This window comes from Ambystoma mexicanum, chromosome 2q (genome assembly GCF_040938575.1).
Source record: "Ambystoma mexicanum isolate Mex_15411 chromosome 2q, UKY_AmexF1_1, whole genome shotgun sequence".
NCBI lineage: Eukaryota > Metazoa > Chordata > Amphibia > Caudata > Ambystomatidae > Ambystoma > Ambystoma mexicanum.
The window spans coordinates 993,835,385-993,855,034 of NC_090924.1; the positions used below are offsets into that span (position 1 = coordinate 993,835,385).

At 42.6% G+C, this 19,650-nt stretch overlaps 1 protein-coding gene across 2 annotated transcripts in view; it reads left to right on the forward strand.

Annotated features, from left to right (window-relative positions):
• CNTNAP2 (contactin associated protein 2) overlaps window positions 1-19,650 on the forward strand; it is a 3,301,953-nt gene that overhangs the window by 520,676 nt on the left and 2,761,627 nt on the right. The gene's annotated exons all lie outside the window — the stretch shown is intronic.

Genomic DNA, 19,650 nt, shown 5'->3' on the forward strand with positions numbered 1-19,650 from the left:
CTATAGACTATCTCATTGCCCTGTGTAATGTGAGGTACCCACTTCTTGCATTTTTGTGTACATGTATTGTAAATATGTTAATAACACATGTAATGCATCTTTTGTTGGTATCCTCTGTATGTAACGTAACCTAAGCTTAAGTATTCTTGTGACTGCTGCGCCCGGCTACCCCTGGGTTTGGAGCGCATTATCAAATAATAAACTAAACTAAACTAAATACGTACTCTGGCACATGTTTTTCATGTGTTTATGCACTTTGGAAGAGTGGGCTGGTCGGTTTTCAGTTTGAATGAACTAGAGATAGTTTGTGACTATTGAGTATATAACCTGTTTAATATTGACATGGATCTGTTTTTGTATCTAGATTCAAAAACAAAAGCAATAGTTTTGCAGAGTTCTTGCCACATTTACATTTAGGGCAGTGGAAGAGTGGAACCTGTAGGCTAAATTAAACCGTTTTTTGAGTGGATGTTGTGAGGGCTCATCAACGTGAAACGGACAGAAAGTTGCAATGTTCTCAACATTAGTCATGTTTATTGAAACAAAATGGGTTTGGAAAAAGGCCTATCTTGCCCTAACCAAAAGAAAATATCCCTACCTATGAAACTCAAACTAAAGTAAGTTGACCTTTTGTCCAAAATACCTCTGACCCTCAAACTAATATACAAGATCCAAAAGTACAATAGAATTTCTGTTTTCACTTCAACCAAATTTCGCAAAACAATATATCTATACAATTCCAAAATATCAATCCTTGTCTCCAGGGTCTAGCTTCACTTCCCATGAGCTGTTTCAGGAAAACGTATTTGAAATACTCTGTTTCACCAAAGTTCCATTAAAGGTAATGAAAATCTCTGTCATTGTTATTCTCCTTAAAATAGCAAAGTAAATTTTCTTTCTATAATACAGGTTGAAATATATTGAAAGAAAGTTGTCTATGATATTTAGGATGGCACAGCAAAATGTTCAGTTGCAACCAAGACTTCATGTAATAAAGTTCCTGTTCAACAAACATTGGATTTCATGGTGTACTCCCTTGCAGGAAATCCTCTACTGAGATATCCAATTTCAAGAAAGACTTAATAGGACGAAAATTCATTTTCAACACAACATTGCATTTCCTGGTATACTTGGCACTCCTCAATTGATTAGATATCCTGGTTTACTCTACTCCCATGGATATCTCCATCTTGGTCTTTATAGATCCCCTGCCAGGTATCTCTTTCCAAAAAGGTTCACTAACCGATGCTCTTATCAGGTCTTTCTGCATCATTCACATTTCTCTGTGTATCACACAATTGTATTTCTTCAGTGGCATAACTTTGTTGACTTCAGTTAGTACTTGAACCAACTTCCCCCATACTAACATCCCATATATAAGAGTTTTTCAAGCACTTTTTGTTAACCTTTTTTACAATGTCTATTGGCTCTTGGCAATGCTTGTTCCAGGTTTTCCCCAACTGACATCCTGTGTCGGGGGAATTGTACAACTTTTGCCTCTTTTTTTCTCTTACAATGTCTTTTAGCTCATGACAATGTTGGTTCTAGGATTCTCCAACTGACATCTTATGTCAGGATAATTATACAGCTTTTGCTCTTGTACTTCTTTAAATACTTTTGGCATTTGGTAATGTGGTTTCCCTATTCCCCCAAAATGACGTCCCACATAAGAGGAATTGTACAACTGTTGCTCTTGTACTTTACATCTATTTGGTGAGTATTCAAAAGCTTCACTTAATTGTCCATGTTCCTGTCGAAATGCCCTGGGGTTACCACTATCAAAGGCCAACTCACTGGCATCTGCTGTCGCCTCCGACTTGTGACACATTGCAGTAGCAATGTTTTGCTTCAGGAATGGCTTCTGGCTTCTATAGCCTATCAAACCCTCTCTCAGCTACTCTGCTGGCCTCGTAGTTCCTCGCCAGTAAGGTTGCTGCTTTTTAGATTGACAGTACTTTGGACAACCTTTATGCTGCAGCATAGGCATTCACCATGCTTCCCTGGTGCCTGTCAGTCTCTGTTTAGTCTCTCGACACTCCGGTATGTCAGAGTGACAAGTGTCAGTCCAGGAGCACCTTTCTCCTTCAGCTTGGTTGGGTCGCTCACGTGCTTCAGCCTCTCCACTACTCCGCTTCCCGCTCTGAATACTCTTGCGACTTCACCTTAACTCTCATTCACCTTCAGGTGATTCTTGGATTTAAATTTCCTGTGTAGTTGATTGAATGAATAACAACTAGACTGCACTTTACTCTTAGTATTACTTACTGTTGATCCTCATTGACTCATTACTTCTCTTCTTCATCCCATTACTTAAAGCTTTCTGGGATTTGAAGTCCAAAGTATTTTCAGATTGATTTAAGTTCTGTTGTTGAACACGTTTGTCTCCATAACAATCATCATGAACATCAGATGTCAAATGAGATTTAGAGAGGTTATGCACATATGAAGAATTGGAAGATGTTCTGTTTAAGATTTTTAACAGAAGTAGGTTTTAAGTCCTTACAATTAAAGGCTTCTGAATAATGACTGCAAGCCATTAGAAACTCTGGCATTAGGGTTTCTTCTTCGCAGTCAAGGGAAGAATACGGCGTCCCTGCTGCCGGAGCCATCACCTCCCCCCGACAGCCATCTCCTCCCATGTGATCCACCCTCAGAATACCACCCTTTGGGTCAGGATCAGGTAAGGGTTGCCTTCCCATCGCCACATGGGAGGAGACTTTAGGCTGAGGATTAGTGATGATTCCACAGGATTCATCACAACGTTTAGATTTCAATATTTCTTCCGTATAACATTTTTTTTTTCTATTCCTTTCCATGCTTATTTAATGGCACACATGTTGTTTCAATTAAAAAAGCTGCAGCATCATCATGTTTTGAATGTGGACCTTGCCTATCTGCCTGTTAATGACATGATCTTTCTTCTTGAGAAACCTTCTTTTGTGGTACCTTTTGTTAATGGGGCAAGCACAATAAGGCCCTAGAGAAATTAATAATTACACTTGAATATTTAACACAGCAACAGTATTTACTCAATAACATGGCATCAGTTTGCTATTTTCAAAAGGAAATGTGTTTTTCTTTTTAATTAGTAATATTTGTGGTGTTATTTGTTTTCTTCAGTAACTTTTTTGGCAACGTCCTGTATTATTAGCACAACATGATACAGTTTATATCCCACCCTTTCTCAGGTGCTGAAATATAGAACAAAATACATTGTACAACCTCTGGTTCGACCAGTTGAACCAAGTTAACATTTGTGTTGTACATTAAAATAAAAATATAGTGATTACTGAGGGCTCATAACATCATTGATAACCATTTTCCTCCATGACTGGCAGTTACACAACTTTCAAAAAGGCAGTTACTTTTGTATCAAAATGTCTAGTTCCTTTCAACGGGAAAGACCTACTGCAGTGGTGTCTGAGAGGCTTCCTGCCTGTATCCAAAGAAAGGACTACACCTGGATACATTCTAAAAACGAAAAGTGTCCTCATGTAATTTTTAATGTTCTCATGTTGTTATGAAAACTTGTGTTTCAATAAGATTTCTTTTTACACAGACACTTGCAACATTGTATTCATTTAAATCAATAGGCGATTCAGTGCGCAAAGATGAGCATTTAATCTCATTTATATTGCCCGACTACTTAAACCTGTTCTATTGTGCTTTAGTGTAATAGTGTTGCATTTTTTACAGGTGACTCATTGTGTTGGCACGTATGATGTTGCTCTAACAGGAACATGAGACACAACTATAGGTCCCTTTATCTGCATTTGTTAAATACGTTTCTATGGCAATGGTACCATTATCTCTGAGAGAACCTTACAATCAATGTACATATCGAAAACATGAGCCAATATTTTCCAGTATGCCCTACACATTCGCAGTGCTTCGCCAGTAAATCAATGTGCAATTGATTTCATTTAGTGAATCAATTTTGTTTTTTTGTCATCAGTGTTTGCTGCCTAGATTTTATGTTGGCTTTGCCAGTTGATCCTGTAACATGCTTTCATGATGGCTTAATTTAGCAAATGCGCTCTTTGTTTGCTGAGTTGTTTGTTTCACTATAAGGAATTGAGAATATCGTCTTTCTTGGAAAGATCTTGCACTTTAGTGTTTTTATACACTTTCCTTCAATGTAACTAACATTGGTTGTTCATGATGTTTATCATGATTTTGAAGAAACTGACCTGTCTTGAACCAATTGCGTTACTACATTTTATTTCATACACGATGTTCAGATGCTCGAAAAAATGGCATCACTAATTCCACTTTAGATTTCAATGCAACAAAAACATTATCTATGTACATTTTCTTGCCACCAATTGCTGTTTAGAATTTAGGTATTTTCTAAGGCTTCCATAAATAGTTTAGCATGCACAGGGGGAAATGTCATGATCAGCAATGTTCCTTTTATTTGTTTTGGGTATGTGTGTTTAAGTCCAAAATAAAATAAATGTTAAGGAAAGAGTTAATAAAGATATCCGAAATACATTATTTACTCCTTTCAATTTGTTCTGGGACCGTTTGCCCTTTGCTGATGCCGTCTTCATGTAGGAATTTGTACATAAACATATGCCACCTGTCGCTATTATCCAATACATTTTCAAAATGTCAGTAGGTTCATTCTTTGTATTTAAACGATTTGTGTCTTTTGCACCCCTCTTGTGCCTTTTAGTTGTTGGAAATTAACATCACTAGAATTTGCAAAGGTCTTGAATATGCTTTCTATATCTGTCACAAATGTTCGACCCAGAGGATTTACAGGGCACTGAAGTTGTGGAAGATGATACATTGTGGTTTCTGTTTTTTTCATGGGAATGGAGCAGTTCTAGAAATAGTATATCGACACTTTTGTCCAGTACAGATGGCTGTCTCCATTAGATTTGCTTTTCCGTGATAGGGTCATGGTCAAGTTAATGATGTGTCTGTGCAGAGGCATTGCTAGTGGGGGGCATAGGGTGCTATAGCCGCGGATCTTTTGGTTGTAGCCCCGGAGAGAATCTCAGGGTCTAGAACCAAAAGGCTAGCTAGCCCCGAGTTCCGACAATCCCGACATTAGTGTAGCCCCAGATCTTTTCCAGACCTAGCAACACCCTTGTCTCTGTGTCTTGTAACCATCTAAGGACTGTCTCGTGGTATGTACTGATGACCTTAATTACTGATACCCATCCTTTGTCTGCTCTTGGTATGGTAATTGATCACTTGGTTAGACTATCATAGCATGACTTTCATTTCATGTTAAATTAGATTTAAATCACTTCTGCGCAATATTTAAATTATTCACACAAGATTGTACTAATATGATATATTGAAGTTAAGTCACATGTGTGTACATGAACCTTTTGGTAACATTTCATCATATTTGAATGGTTCACTACCTTGTTTCGAAATTAATTTTTCATTTTAGTGTTTGAAAGAAATGTTTCAGTTTGAATATTTAAACGGTTATTCCTCTGAGTAGGTGCAGATGAGACGCCTTAATTTAACAACACATGATATGTTTTTGTTAATTAACGATTGTGATTCATTTGGTACCAGTTATGAGTTACTGACTGATGTTTGTTCTGTGGCTAATGCTTCTGATGATTCCCTTAGACCCGATGATTCTGTGGATCCAAGTCTGCCAAACATTTGGAAAACATTTGTTTCCCCTTTTCAAATTTTTCAAAGAGCCAGCTATAGACTCTTCCAAAAGTACAATCTAGAGGGCCTCTTTTACTCTTTCATTATCCTGTATGTGATATTTCAGCTTTCTGAAGATAATCCTGTTGAAATCCTCCAGTGTTTTCTCCAGTATCCAGTGATAAATTTGGGAAAAAGTCACCAGGGGCCAGCATTTCCCCAACTGTTCACGAAAATCAAGAGGTTGCCTCAAATATTCTAGGACTGGACTTAGAATAGTGATTCAAACCATCCTAGAATATCCTTCCCCTACCTAGCTGCCCTGCTCTGGAATGCCCTCCCCACTGCCCTGCGAGCAGAACCCTCACTCACCGCCTTCCATAAAACCACGAAAACCACCCTATTCGCCTGATCTCCTCCACCCCGTACATTACGTCCATCACCTATATGAATATCTGAACTGTGTACGCTTTTTATGCATGACCTGTATAACATCTCTGCGCCCAATGTTGTAAGCTATGCATAATGTAACTAAGACTGCTGCAAGTAACAGCGCCACAATGCCCCTGGGCTGTCTGTGCGCTATATAAATGTAAAAAAATAAAATAAAATATATGGGCGAAGGCTTTTAGGGGTGCAGGGAAATTATTGCCTAACTGGTGACTTTTTCCAAGCGGACATTTTCACATAGAGCCTTTTCTCCTATCAGTTGGGATCTGTGTCACCAATGAGTTTTTGGTGTCTGTTAATTTGGTTTGTAATTACAGCAATGTTATAGGAGGTTTTTGTATACCTAATATTATTACGCCTAATGGGCGCTTAGAAGATACAATCATTGCTTACTTTGCAAATACAAATAAGTGCTGGGGCTCACATATTTTCTTGCATGCCTGTGACACATGAGAAGAAACAACGACCTGCCCACTGCTGCCACCACACGCTCCCCACAGTACCAACATATTTGGGGTTAAAGCTGCAGCTCCCACCTTCTCATTGAGGGTGCTGGATGCACTGATTATGGCGTATGTGGACTTTACAGATACTAATCCACATAACATAAAGTAAAATAATATACTAGCTGTATCTTGAAATAAGATAAATGTTTAAGTGCTTCTTTAAACACACTATCAGTGTTAAAGTCTTTCTCTGTTTCCACAAGTGGCAAGTGGAATATTTTGACCATCTATCCACATGAAAAAATAGTAAACATGCTTTCGTTCTAAAGTAAATTCATCAACTATTGCCGTCAAAACCTTTATTGAATGGATGAACTTGCCTGTCAAACACTGATGCAAGATCCTGGTGCACGGATGGCACTCATTCCAGGCACTCCTCTGTGGCAGTGGCTTTTTCCTGGCCTTGCCCTGGTGTTGGTGCTGCTGGCTCGTGGCTTCCCTGCCATTGTCAACCCATCCTGCTGCAGTAATGCTGGTGGTTATTACAGTAGCGGAGCTGCACCAATTCCATGCAGGCTGACTGTGCGGGTAGGGCCAGCATGAACACCCAGCATTGTCACCGTCCAAGTGATTGTTATCTATGAAAATTGATAAATGGATAGCTATCACTGCAATGCCTGCCTGCACCATCAGGTTAATGAATTACCACCATCCAGCCTTGGATGCAGAGACCCTGGCCGGTGCTCACAGCTATTGCTTGTAGTGTGACTATGACTGAATAGCAGTTAATATAATAACGTTGCCAAAATACCTCATCATGATCAGCCTTCAACAATAAGTACTGAGGCTCTGAAAAAAAAGGGCTAGAGTTTAGACCTTGCAAACACCCTGACAAATTAAGCACTGAATATGCCATTTCTATATGCTATATGTGCTCACTGCAATTTCTGCATAACAGAGGCTCCATTTGCACCTTGGGTGGCGCTCATAGCCAATGAAAATGATTGGAACAAGGGCTGTATTCACAAAGGAAAGCCCGCGTTCCGAGCACCTTCATTAGCATTTGACGCTCCCCTTCCCTGCTCCCCGCTCCACCTTCACATTAGCACGTGTTTAGATTACTACAACGGTGATCATGGTATAATTGGTATGATTTTTTGATTTGGTTAAAAAAAGAAAAACATACCTTTACCTCGATGCACCGCACAGAGCCTTCAGCCAGGCAGTCCACTCTTCAATGTTGATGACATCAATCATCAACATTGAAGATGGACTTCCTGGCTGTAGGTACTGTGCTGCGGCCGGTGTGACATAAAGGTATGTTTTTTTTCTTTCATTTGTACAAAATAAAAATAAAACATTAGCACCTGTGTAGTTAGCTAATGGAGATATGCCCTCGGTGGCTGGGCATACCCTATAGGTAACAGCCCGCCACCCTCGGTAAGGGACCCTCACTGCACTCTGGCCCTTAACCTGGGCGGAAGGCTATTATCTACATGGTGGGCCAGCCATCTCAAGGCATATCACCTTAGTAATAGCCTTCATTCTCTTGGAATATGAGAAACTTTAAAATGTCCAGATAAGGCAACTGCATGTCGCGTAATAATAGGTATTTCCTTCTAAAGCAGCATTAACGTTTTTTTAGGGGTGTTGTTTCCCTCCTAATTTGTGACCTGTGTGTCTTCTGAAAATGCTAAGCAAGTCACCGGTTTTGTGGTAGCGTCTGTTATATCTCAGAAAAACTCATTTGTACGCGAGTACAAGGCTAAGATTTTCAGGATTCACACCAGCTGCAAATTATTATTGATTTAGATTTTTCCCACGTCTGATAAGCTGGAAAGTGCTGGATGTTTCTGAAACCTTTCTTCTGACAAAACAGTGTGGGAATCATAAAATAAACGTATTCTGTGAGGACATACAATGTAAAGTTTGACCTTTCGAGTATGCAGGGCAAACAGCATGTTACATTAAATACAGCACAGAAAAGTGTGTGAATGATTGTTCTGTCAGGTTGGGTCTCCCATATATCAAAATCCCCTCCCCTCGTATGTGGTTCAAGCTGATATCAGAAAATTGGTCCGCTAGTATTTTAAGAACATCAGAAATAAGCCGATAGGAAAATATGTCAGCCGAAATTGTAGTGTCAGTTTTTGATGGGCTGCATTGAATTAACATCAGTTCATAAGTTACCAATCTCTGGGTTTATTATGTCACAGTACAATATTTAAAAAATATATGTTTTATGTAATAAATATCATAGCATTCAGTGTAACTATCAAAGTTCCGGGACAGAGACACATACACCATTCCAGAGACAATCAAGATGACAACCCAACTACAATGATCCAAGCGAGGACACTACCACAGTGAGCACCAAACCAATGTGTAAAAAGTTATGCTACAAAAATGAACCTTTGATTGCACCACACCAGTTCGATCCGAGTTAGGTCACTCTGAATCTCTTGTAATGGTACCCAAATATCTTTTGGCTGTTGGTTATGAGGCAACAGCGAACAGTAACCAGACTCCATATTGCAGCTGCAGGTTCGATCCATGAGCAACCTTGGAGTCGCGGAAGAAGCATTCCGATTCTTAAATATACAACGTTTAGCAATAATTAGACACATTGATAGCAGTCTACCCACAACCCCAGGGAGTCCTTTCACTCTACTAAAACAAGCAACATAGGAGACGCAAGTGGACATCTTTCCCAATCATTCTCGAAATGGAAGGATGCAGTGACCTCCAGAACTTTCCTATTGCAGGACACGTCTGTGTGGGATGCATGAAGACTGCCTCCCATGAGTGGCGCTTAGGGCACTCCCTATTATTGAATGTGTCAAACTTCCTCCCGCACACAGTGGTGATATAGTCCTTGTGAAGGACTTTCTATTGTATGAATTTAAACTTGCCATTAAGAGAGACCTTGTGTGCATACTGTGAGGCAGGCATGGCATCAAGAGAGACACAAACTCAAAGGCAACAGTTTGAATACCTTTATTATAAAACTTGGTAGGGTTGGTGTAAGGTCTAACTGGCCCTAACTCTAAAGGGGTTATTCCCTCAACTGATGCTTCCAAGGGCCGTCAATGTTTGTAAATCCAAAACCAAAGCCTGTCTATGCTTGCCCTCACTCTTAAAACAAATATGATGTTAGGTCTTCTTAAAGAAAAATGGTGTTCCAAAAAGAAATGCAAACCAGGGCTGATTTCAGGCAGCTTTACCATCGGGTTTAGTCTGCCAGTGCAAAAATAATTGAACGCAAAAGGGGTGTCCTTGAGAGCTTCCAGACAGGGCTCTTGCAGCAGGACAATACAGTTTACTATGTCTCTTTCAGTATTCTTTGGGTCTCACAGGGTTCCCCTCCCCAAGCTCAGGCCTCTCTGGCTCAAAAAGATTCACACTTTCTTGCTTTATAATTCCTTTGGGCTCCGCAGGGTTCTCTTGATGCAAGTGTAGGCCCCTTCTTGTCTTAAATGAAGATTCACAGTTCCTTTCAGGCCTCCCAGGGTTCCCTTCCCCAAGTATAGGGCCTTCCTGTATGAAAAAGTTCACTTAGAAGTTCACAAACACAAAACACCAAACGTTCACCTTGTCAGGATGCACCTCTCGTAGCAAAGTTCCTTCTGGTGAGGTTTTAACAGCCTTTCCTTCCCTTTGGAGGATTTCTCTCCCCCTTCACTCTCAGTGTAGCTCCCTCTTTTTCCACCTTCTATCAGGTAGCACTGTACACCTTCTTTGGTCAACGCCGGGGCAGTATCAGAGACTTTCGAGAATGCAGGGCTTTTGCTCCTTCCCATGTGCGACCACTCTGAGACCTGACTCCTCTCCTTACACTCTATCTTCCTTCTGGCACCTTTTTCCTCTCTAGGCCTCTTGCACACTTTCCTTTTTCACCATTTGTTTTTCTGTGCCTCTGGCACACTTTTCGGCACCTCCAGTCTTTCTGTGCCTCTTGCACACTTTCTTACCCTTGCCTTGCCTCCTACTTCCTCTTTGTTTGCTTCATGCTGCCCGCACCTTTCTCACTTTTCCTTCTTTCTTTTGGATCGCTCGCACCCCCTCTTTTCTTTCTGTTGTTCACAACTCCCAGTTTCTGCTTTGGCTGCTTTCGCGCTGCCTGCGCACCTTTTTTCTCTTGCTTTTCAATTGTCTGCTGCTTGCACCTTCTGCTGCTACTGCTCCCACTCCAGCCACCCGCACCCTACTCAGTTTCTCTCTCTCCCTCATGAAACTCACTGAGTAGCGGGGCACTGGTGGACAGTTTCCTCGGGATGTGTGTGTCGAGGTCAGGGTCTCACCACCTGCCCCTCGTATACCCTGCACACGTCCCAACGGGCGAACTAGATCCGGTTTAGACTCAGCCAACAGATCACAGCTTTCCCCAATCAAGCTCCACAGAGACATGGCTCCCTCGCCACACTGTAACCACTCTGACCCACCGGGTCAGCATCCTGGTGTGCCGTTCTCCTCCAGCTCCTCTGATCTCCTCCAGCTGCTGCCTTCTGTTCCCTTCCATGATCAATCCAGCAACCCCAGCTCGCTCATTTACTCTGGCAGAACTCCGCCTTCTATACCTTAACTGAGAGCCAATTGGAGTCAGGTGTGTATGCTTAGTGTCAACTGTCAAGTGCCTGACCTTGCCTGACTCTATGAAGGGAACGTGTTAGTGGTAGAATGTAGGCCTCTACATTCTTCTTCCTCGTCACAGTACCTTTCACACAGGTAATCTCTCTAACTCTCGGTTGCCTCTTCCTCGTCCCAGTACAGGTTAGAAATTGGGAGGGGGAAACAGGACAAGACAGACACTAATATTTATAGGCTGAATAATCATAGGGTGATTTAAAGAGGAAAGAGGGGGGAATCCCCAGGCCCTGTTTTTACACAACTGGGGTGAATTCCCTTTTGTTGGGTTACTCCCTACCCCTGGTACCCCACCATGAAAGTACTGTTCTTGACTGCACACTCTATGGTCTTAAATGGGGGAAGATAAATAGGTGTGGAGGTCAAAGCCATGCTTTTGTCTCACCTGACCCTCCTCACTGCCCGCTTCTGTTCTGGTAGGATATTTCCACCTCCCTCTTCGGTCAGGGGCAGTGGGACCTGCATTTCCCATGAAGGCTTCCGGGACTTCTTCCTCCTCGTCTATCATCCCCTTGGGACACTGCGTCTCACCTGGGGCCTTCCCATGGGCTCAACACCAGACTCCCCTATCTAGGTGATCCTCCTTCGCTTGTCCACCCCCAGGGTTGAGATCCAAAAGCGATGACCCTCTGCTGGCCTCCTGAATAGAGGATTCTCAGGGTCTTCATGGGAGACTACCCCAAGGATGGGTAGCAATACTCACACATTGCCACCCATCTGATCCTCTAGTACTTCCCCCAGGTCTCGTTCACACCTTGCTCTACTCACAGTGTAGAGGGAAAGGGACACGTCTTGCATCATTTTATAGTGTCGCTACAATTCTTCAGCATCCAATCGAGTTCACAATATATTTCAAAATAGGACATTTGGGGGGCTCATGAGGGAAATTTGGGGGCTAGGCTTTATAGACAATGTGCATAAGGAAATGCTGAAAAAGTACATTGAAGGCATACCCAATTTCTCTGTCAATTGTTCTCTGGAAACAAGGAGCTGCTCAGGGTACACAACAAACATATATCTATCCCAATACAGGACCACATGTACCCTTCAATTTTTTAGGACCGGTAGGGCCCAAATCTTTAATTCTCTCAGGTGCATATGGGAACTGGGATCCCACATGCCTATGTCTAAAGAAGACAGCTCAGGGGCAACGTGCTCGCCTTGGAAGCAAGACGACACGAAGCAACACAAGTTCGATTCCCAAGTCCGCGCTTAGAAAGCTCTGGGTATTAAGCGCGTTATAAATAACATATCATATCATCATCATCAGCCATATCCATGCTCATGTAGTGCAAGACCCAGGGTCAAATTTACAATTATCAAGCATAGTGGGTGAGATGAGCCTGGTTTGTGATGCATATGAGCAGAATGACATCCAAGGAAAAATGTCATCCAGTATGAAGCAAATTCAGCATGAGCCGTCAGGAAATAAAACTCCATGTCTAGGGCCCAAAGTCCACACTGAGAGAAAGCTTGTGCACGGTTTCCACTTAATCCTCAGAACATTCACGTACCATACCAACTTTATTGCAGTGAGCACAGTTATGCGAAGAAGTTTCCATTCAACCAAATCAGGGAGCATCTTAGCAGTGGCCATACTCCCACATGGAAATAATGCAACAAACTGCCATTTTATGGCATAGAGAGGCTAGATACATAAAATAATTAACCTGATTACTATACCTATATACCTAGGCACTTGCCCAACTGTGATTCCCATCTATACTCGCTGACATCTTTGGGTAAAAAGGTAGCTTTGATTAGAGGAAATATTATAGGCTTAGACCAATTTATACAGAGAACCGATACAGTTCCAAATGGTACTATTTCTTGTATGAGCATGCAAAGATTTTCCTCTGGGTCCTTGACATATTGCAGAATTTCATCTGCATTGAGCGATACAATGTCTCTCTGTCCCCAGAGAGCTAAACCTATATCTTATGTGACTGCTTTATCGTGGCTGCCAGTGGTTCAACCGCCAAATCGATTACTATAGATGTATTCCCAAATTTTCAGACAAAATGGCCTGGCTGACAGATAAACTTAAGAATGCCGAACCCCAGAAACTCCATTGGAATGACGAGGATGAGATATGTTAAACATATGGGACAGAGAACGGCCCTGCCTAGTTCCCCTGCTAAGTCCAAATAAATCTGATCGACTACCCAATAGGTCTATCCTAGCAGATGGGTTTGAGTATAATAATTGTACTCATTGAAGGAAGTATCTGTAAATCTTGTGAACACCATCACACACTCTTTTTATATTTAGTTGTAAGGATTGCCAATTGTTTTATTAGTATAGGCCCTTTTATTTGACAAGACGCCACTAGGACTGCCTTATTATTATTTGATGGTCGTATGTTGCTCCCATCTTATATTTAGGTTTAGATTAGGCATTTTTCCAACCTACCTATACAGTTTAATGAACACCCTTGAACTGTGATCATTCATGTCTGTCTTTACTGTTGCCACCATGAGTTCCTTACACTTCCAAAACCCCAACATCAACATCAGAAATGCACCCACTCTGCTTCTCAATCCTCTTCTGCATACTGCCCACCTTAAACACAAGGGTATCTAGTTAAGTGTTATGCAAGGTGGCACGGTACAGCAGGAGTCTATGCCAAATGTATGCTGCAGGGTCAGAGTTTCTCTATTCCAAACCCATTTCTCTTCACTGCTTGTTCCACAAGGTTTGTTTTAAAACAAAACATTTAAAAAGTGGGGAGGAGGGGTGGGAACACCGCAGAAGTGTCCCAGCAAGTCCCCCAAGGTCACCAAATCCACCTACCAACTCTTCCGAAGGATTCAAGCATTCAGGGGAGAGGCTGCAGTTCAGCAGCACTGCCAGGGACAAAGCGTTTTTCTGCACTAGCCTTCCATAGTGCTCCTCGGTAGGTTATGTAGCCACCAGCGTCAGGAAGCAGCCACGCAGGTCCCCTGGCAACAGATGGAAGCGGGTACAGGCGAAAGGAGGAGGGTACAAGGAGTCGGTGAATGGCCTACGCCATCAAGGCTGTGGCACCAGACGCACCGACCACCTGGGGTGGTCGGGTCTCCTGTGACTTCGGGACAGTATGCAGTCTTCCCTTAGCCGAGACCCAGTCTCTGCTGGCCCTGATGCACCCCTCAGAGTATTCACCAGTGGAGATGCGGTAATGTCAACAAAACGGCTCTGACGTATCCAGGTGTTCCCCACCTCTCTATCGTAGCTCCGGATGAAGCCACCATCCTGGACAGCTCGCGCGCACCCCCATAGTGCACTAGTTTTTAAACACAGCAGGTAGTCTGGTTAATTTCTTGGTCTAAACAGTTTTAATGGATGGCTTTGTAATTTGTCAGCAATCTATACTTTGAATATGTTTTAGTATCCATATACAATTGTGAGTCGTTTATAAAATGCTAATTGAAGCAACATATCTTGGAGAAACTCGACAGTGCCTTATTAGATCCGTGGAACTTTTAGAACATAAAACATTGCTTGAAAAATATTAGAATTATTTTTAAAAGTCCTTTATTATTCAACGTATTTTGCGTCTGTCCACTAACACCTCTCTCCCTACAAATACAACAACCACTCCACAGGTCACTCTCACACACATACTACCAAGTTCCAAAGACCCAGAAAATTGAATGACCAGGCATACCTAACATACCAGCAGGGGGAACCCAGCCTCCTTAACTAATACTCCAAAACCAACAAGCAAACACAGACCTCGTTCCGCTCCCCCCTGCCACCATGGAAACCTTGAAGCTGCCACCTTCAAGCGCAAACTGGCCCCACCATGGGCAGCCTAACAGACAAACACAAACCCTCAGCACATCTGGACTCTTTTTACCCACCCCTGCCACCGGCGGATTATGGCGCTGCCACCCCCAAGCACAAAACGGGATAGACCAGGTCCCCTTGCATCTGAATGAGAGAACTAGCTAACTTGCTAAACAATAAAACGGGGCTGTAAGCGGAACAATGGCAAACTATCACACATACTCGCCCAACACCCATTCCTAAAACCAGTTACCTTTAACATGCTCTACAACACTTAGACATGAACCTAACCTGCCCCTACAACATTAATGGGTTATCACCAACCCATGCAAATACTCTAAGGCAAGGACCCAAATGCCCAAACACCACCAATGGGTTGACTACAACCCATGCCATGACACCACATGTCTTTACACCATAAATGGGTTGCCTACAACCCATGCCATGACACCACATGTCTTTACACCATAAATGGGTTGCCTACAACCCATGCCAAGACAGTAGCATCTAACACTCCTGTTCATGCAGAGCACTGCATGCTACACCATCAACCATTATGGGTCACACACTACATGCACTCAAACATTATCTAACAAACAACTCATGCACCTAATCATACTAACACAGCCAACACACTTCACAACACTGGTTGCCCCATAACATACCAGGAAGTCATGAAACTCCCCACCAATGTTTTACAGCATGTATACAAATATCACATTTCCAAAAATGTACAATAGCTCACTTCAGTTTTCTTCTTAAAATGTACCCTAAAACGTCTATGTTTCAAAATGTAGAAGCCTAAACAACCTGAAATACCTCAGAAAACGTTAAATTGTTAAACTGGCTCACTTTCATGCAACCATGCATACCAAAACACTGCACTGAAAGACCTTAGAATACATTAAAGTCCATCTTGCAAGTTAAACATGAGGTCCACCTAGCACCTGCAAATCCTCAAAATAATTAAAACTAATCTCGTTACAACCAGTCATCAGTACCTTCCTGCAGCCACACAGACATACTCTGAAATCAACCAGTTGTGCCTTGCCAAACACCTCTCCAGTATTGAATATTCCCAAATAAGGAGCCTCATAAAATAAACATTCCTAAAATGAACAGCAAAGCGTCCAAGACCCTTATTTAACACCACGTCTGTTTAAGTGTCCCCACTGAAACCAAAGCATAGACCAAGAAACAGACTAAATAATTCACCATGGAAACATGGATTTCATCCCCTGCGCATTTCAAAGGACGTACTGAATCTTATGTTACGGATGACAAATAAAAACTGTCTGCTGGTAACCTGCCCTCCTCAGTAGCGCTAGGCAGATCATCATGGAACTCACGGCCATCTCTGTCACCCTGGCTTCTTTACTCCCAAGAAACGACACACTCACTGTGAACTTTTAGCTATATGCCAGAGAGCAGGAGACTCGACTGGGGCCGCCCACACACCACATCCGCTTGGTGGTGACCCAGAGGATCGGCGGCTACACTTTTGAAACGCAGGCCCTCAGTCTCTCTGTTCCAGTTCATACACGGAATGTGTAACGCGGCGCAGGTTCTTTCCTCATGCTGAGCTGCTTAATGTAGCTGGACGGGGCTGCTCACAGTTCTCTTCGCAGATCATGGTAGCAGAACACTCGAATACGTTTTGCATCCACAGCAAACGGCGCAAACACATGGAATCTCTTGCCTTCGCCATCCCCCCGCTGCTTCAGCATGACGTCACCAGTCTCTCCCTAGGCCCGGAGCGAAGCGGACCTCCTATTTCCAATGGTCATCCAGCACCAACAATGCAATGGCACTTCCTCACTGCCTATTAATGTTCGACATTGGCTAAGTTCCTTCCTTTCTCAGCCACTCTCCTCTCAGCCACACACCTAATTGGACCCAGAATGGAAGCATTTACAGGGACGTCATTTCACCAAAATGCCAGGGGTAGCGGAATTGACAACACACGACCCTTGACCCCTGATGACATCACAGGAAGTGACAGGAAGTGATGTCATTTGACCCCACCCCGAAGTGATATCGCGAGAAGCGATGGAACACGACCTTTCAACCGTTGACAAAACAGGAAGTTACATCACATAGCATTGTACACTACGAAAAATATGGTTACGATATCACTATAATGTGATGTACATTTCATGCAAGAATGGATCGCCAAATGTAGTGTGAAGATCAGTGTGTATAGGGCCATATTATCAAATTACTGTGAATGCAAGCAGACGTCCATGACCAAATGATAATGATGTGTTATTACATAGCACTTACGCTTAAGCGCTTTATATTAAAAAAATATACACCCGATATCACACAACCTGTGTCGGTACTCATTTATCAATCTCAGAAGGATGAAAGGCTGAGTTGAGCCGTTTAGGAACAGACTAAATCAGTAACTCACCCCCTGAAGTGTGCCTGAAATAAACCTTTAATGAGTCTAGCAATTATTGTACAGAATTACAGAAAGACACATTATTTGGTTCCTATTCTTTCTTATTTAGGGTCCGTGCTGCAAGTGTATGACTTGTGGCACTCCAGTTCTTATTTTTCTTCTTTTTTTTTTTAAAGGGCCTGAACATAACAGTCAGCCAATCCAGGACCTTGCATTACAAAAAACGAAAAGAAAAAAAAGACTGTGTTTTTTTTTTATTACAGAGGTCGCAAGGGAGACCTCAGAGGTCGCAGTTGCGACCTCTGGCGACCCCCAAATGACGTCCCTGAGCATTTAGTTGAAATCCTATTTTCCCACAGAAAACGGTCCAACAGCATCTGGCCTCGTACTCCCAGACACTCGTTAACACTCCTACGCATTTTTCTGGAATGATGCTTTTATAGTCCTTGGCATCATTAAGGCTCATGCCTTTGCCCATGCACAGCCAAAAGGTCTCAGTAAACACTACTGCCATGAAGCCTACAGCACTATCACAGTCTCTGGGAACTGCTGACTGTGGCACCATTATATCTGACTGGTGCCTGATATGCCAGTCTCTTTGTTCCTCTGGGTGGTGGGACTCATCATGGGGGGCAGTGAGCTCCCTCCCGTTTTCTTTAGTCTCTTAATCCTGAGCTGCACCCACCGCAGAAGCCTCCTTTCTCCTTTATCAGTCTCTCTTTTTTCCTTTGTCTTCATTCCCTCTGGCTCAAACACACAGGTACCTGTCAGTAGCTTCTTCTCTTGCGTTCCCATCATCCCATCCTCGTCGCCAATTTATGTTGTGACCCTAAGTGGGGTCTACAGGTCAAAGGATACGCTGGAGGTCAGGAATACTTCATGTTTCGTTAGTCAGGTGTCATCAGGAGATTCTTCAGTAATTACAGGATCGGAGCTGAGCCCACTGGCTCCTACCACCCAGGCTACATCATCTCAACTGCCCTGGGTGGAACACTCACCACAATGCATTCCACACACTCATAACCAAACACTCTATCAGTGATATCACACCAAGCACTCAGCATGCATACATACAGGCCAGAGACAAGCAACCATAAAACCTCCCTTCCTTCAGCCACATGAAATCAAAAGACTAACAACCCTAACAGGGAGCTTCAATCAGCATTCTATAAAGCTTCATCAATATTGTGGATATGCCCATGTTGCAACATTAACACATTCGACCAAGGCAATCCCTGTCGTTACGACTAGAAGAAAGCTGATATGCCCCATGTCGACAAACCTTGGCTGCTGGGTTATGTTATTTCCACATCCCGTGGATGAGTTCCTTTGATGCTAAGAAGAAGGAAAGATTGAAAGCAGAATCAGGGAGAGTTTGAAAAAAGCCAGGTCTTCGAAACTTGATGAAAGCAGGACATGTTGGAGTTTGAGCACAAATACGGGGCAACTGAGCTCCATGACCGAAAACGACCTTCCATCCAGGTGTGAGCATTGATAGTGAGGAACTTTCAGAAGTAGAGCGTTTACAGAAATGAGGGCTCCAGAAAGTCAGTATGGGACCAGACAGGAACATGAAGCCTGGTCCAATACAAGAAGCCTTACATAAGATGAGCTTTTTTTATAGGGAGCCAATGCAGATCTCAGAGAACTGTGCAAGCAGTCATTGGAGTCAGAGATACACCTTTTAGCTGCATTAAAACAATATTTTTATTGAGGTTTTAAGGTACATTAGAGAATAAGAGGAAGGCTCACAAAGTGAGAAGCCACCGCACTATTTAGCCAGAAATACAACATTGTCACAGAACATCTCATCAACATGCAGCCTTCCAGATAGTTCATTTTAGCAAGGGGGTGGGGACCAAAAAATAAACATATACACAGGCAGTAGGAGCCCTTCCGGACCCTCCATGAATGAATAACTGCACATTGTTCAAGAAAAGCACACCTCTGAACATGACCTTATTTGCTTTTCACTGTAACATTCAATGATCGAATAACCCCCTTTTGTGTGTTGACTAGAATTTGCAAACCCATCTCTCTCCCTACACATCTCCCATTATACCCTCAAAGTGTCACTCAAAACTATATGAAATCAGTAATGCTGCGTAGGGACATCACTACTTCAATCTGTGTTGACTAGAATTTGCAAAACTATCTAGCTCCCTATGTATCTCCCATCAAACCCTCAAAGTAAACTAAAGGAAATCCTTAATGCTGCATAGGGACATTATTACTTCAATCAACAAACAAAATCAATCAGAGGACACCCCAATACCTCTTTTTAATTGAACACTGTGCGCAAGACGGCCC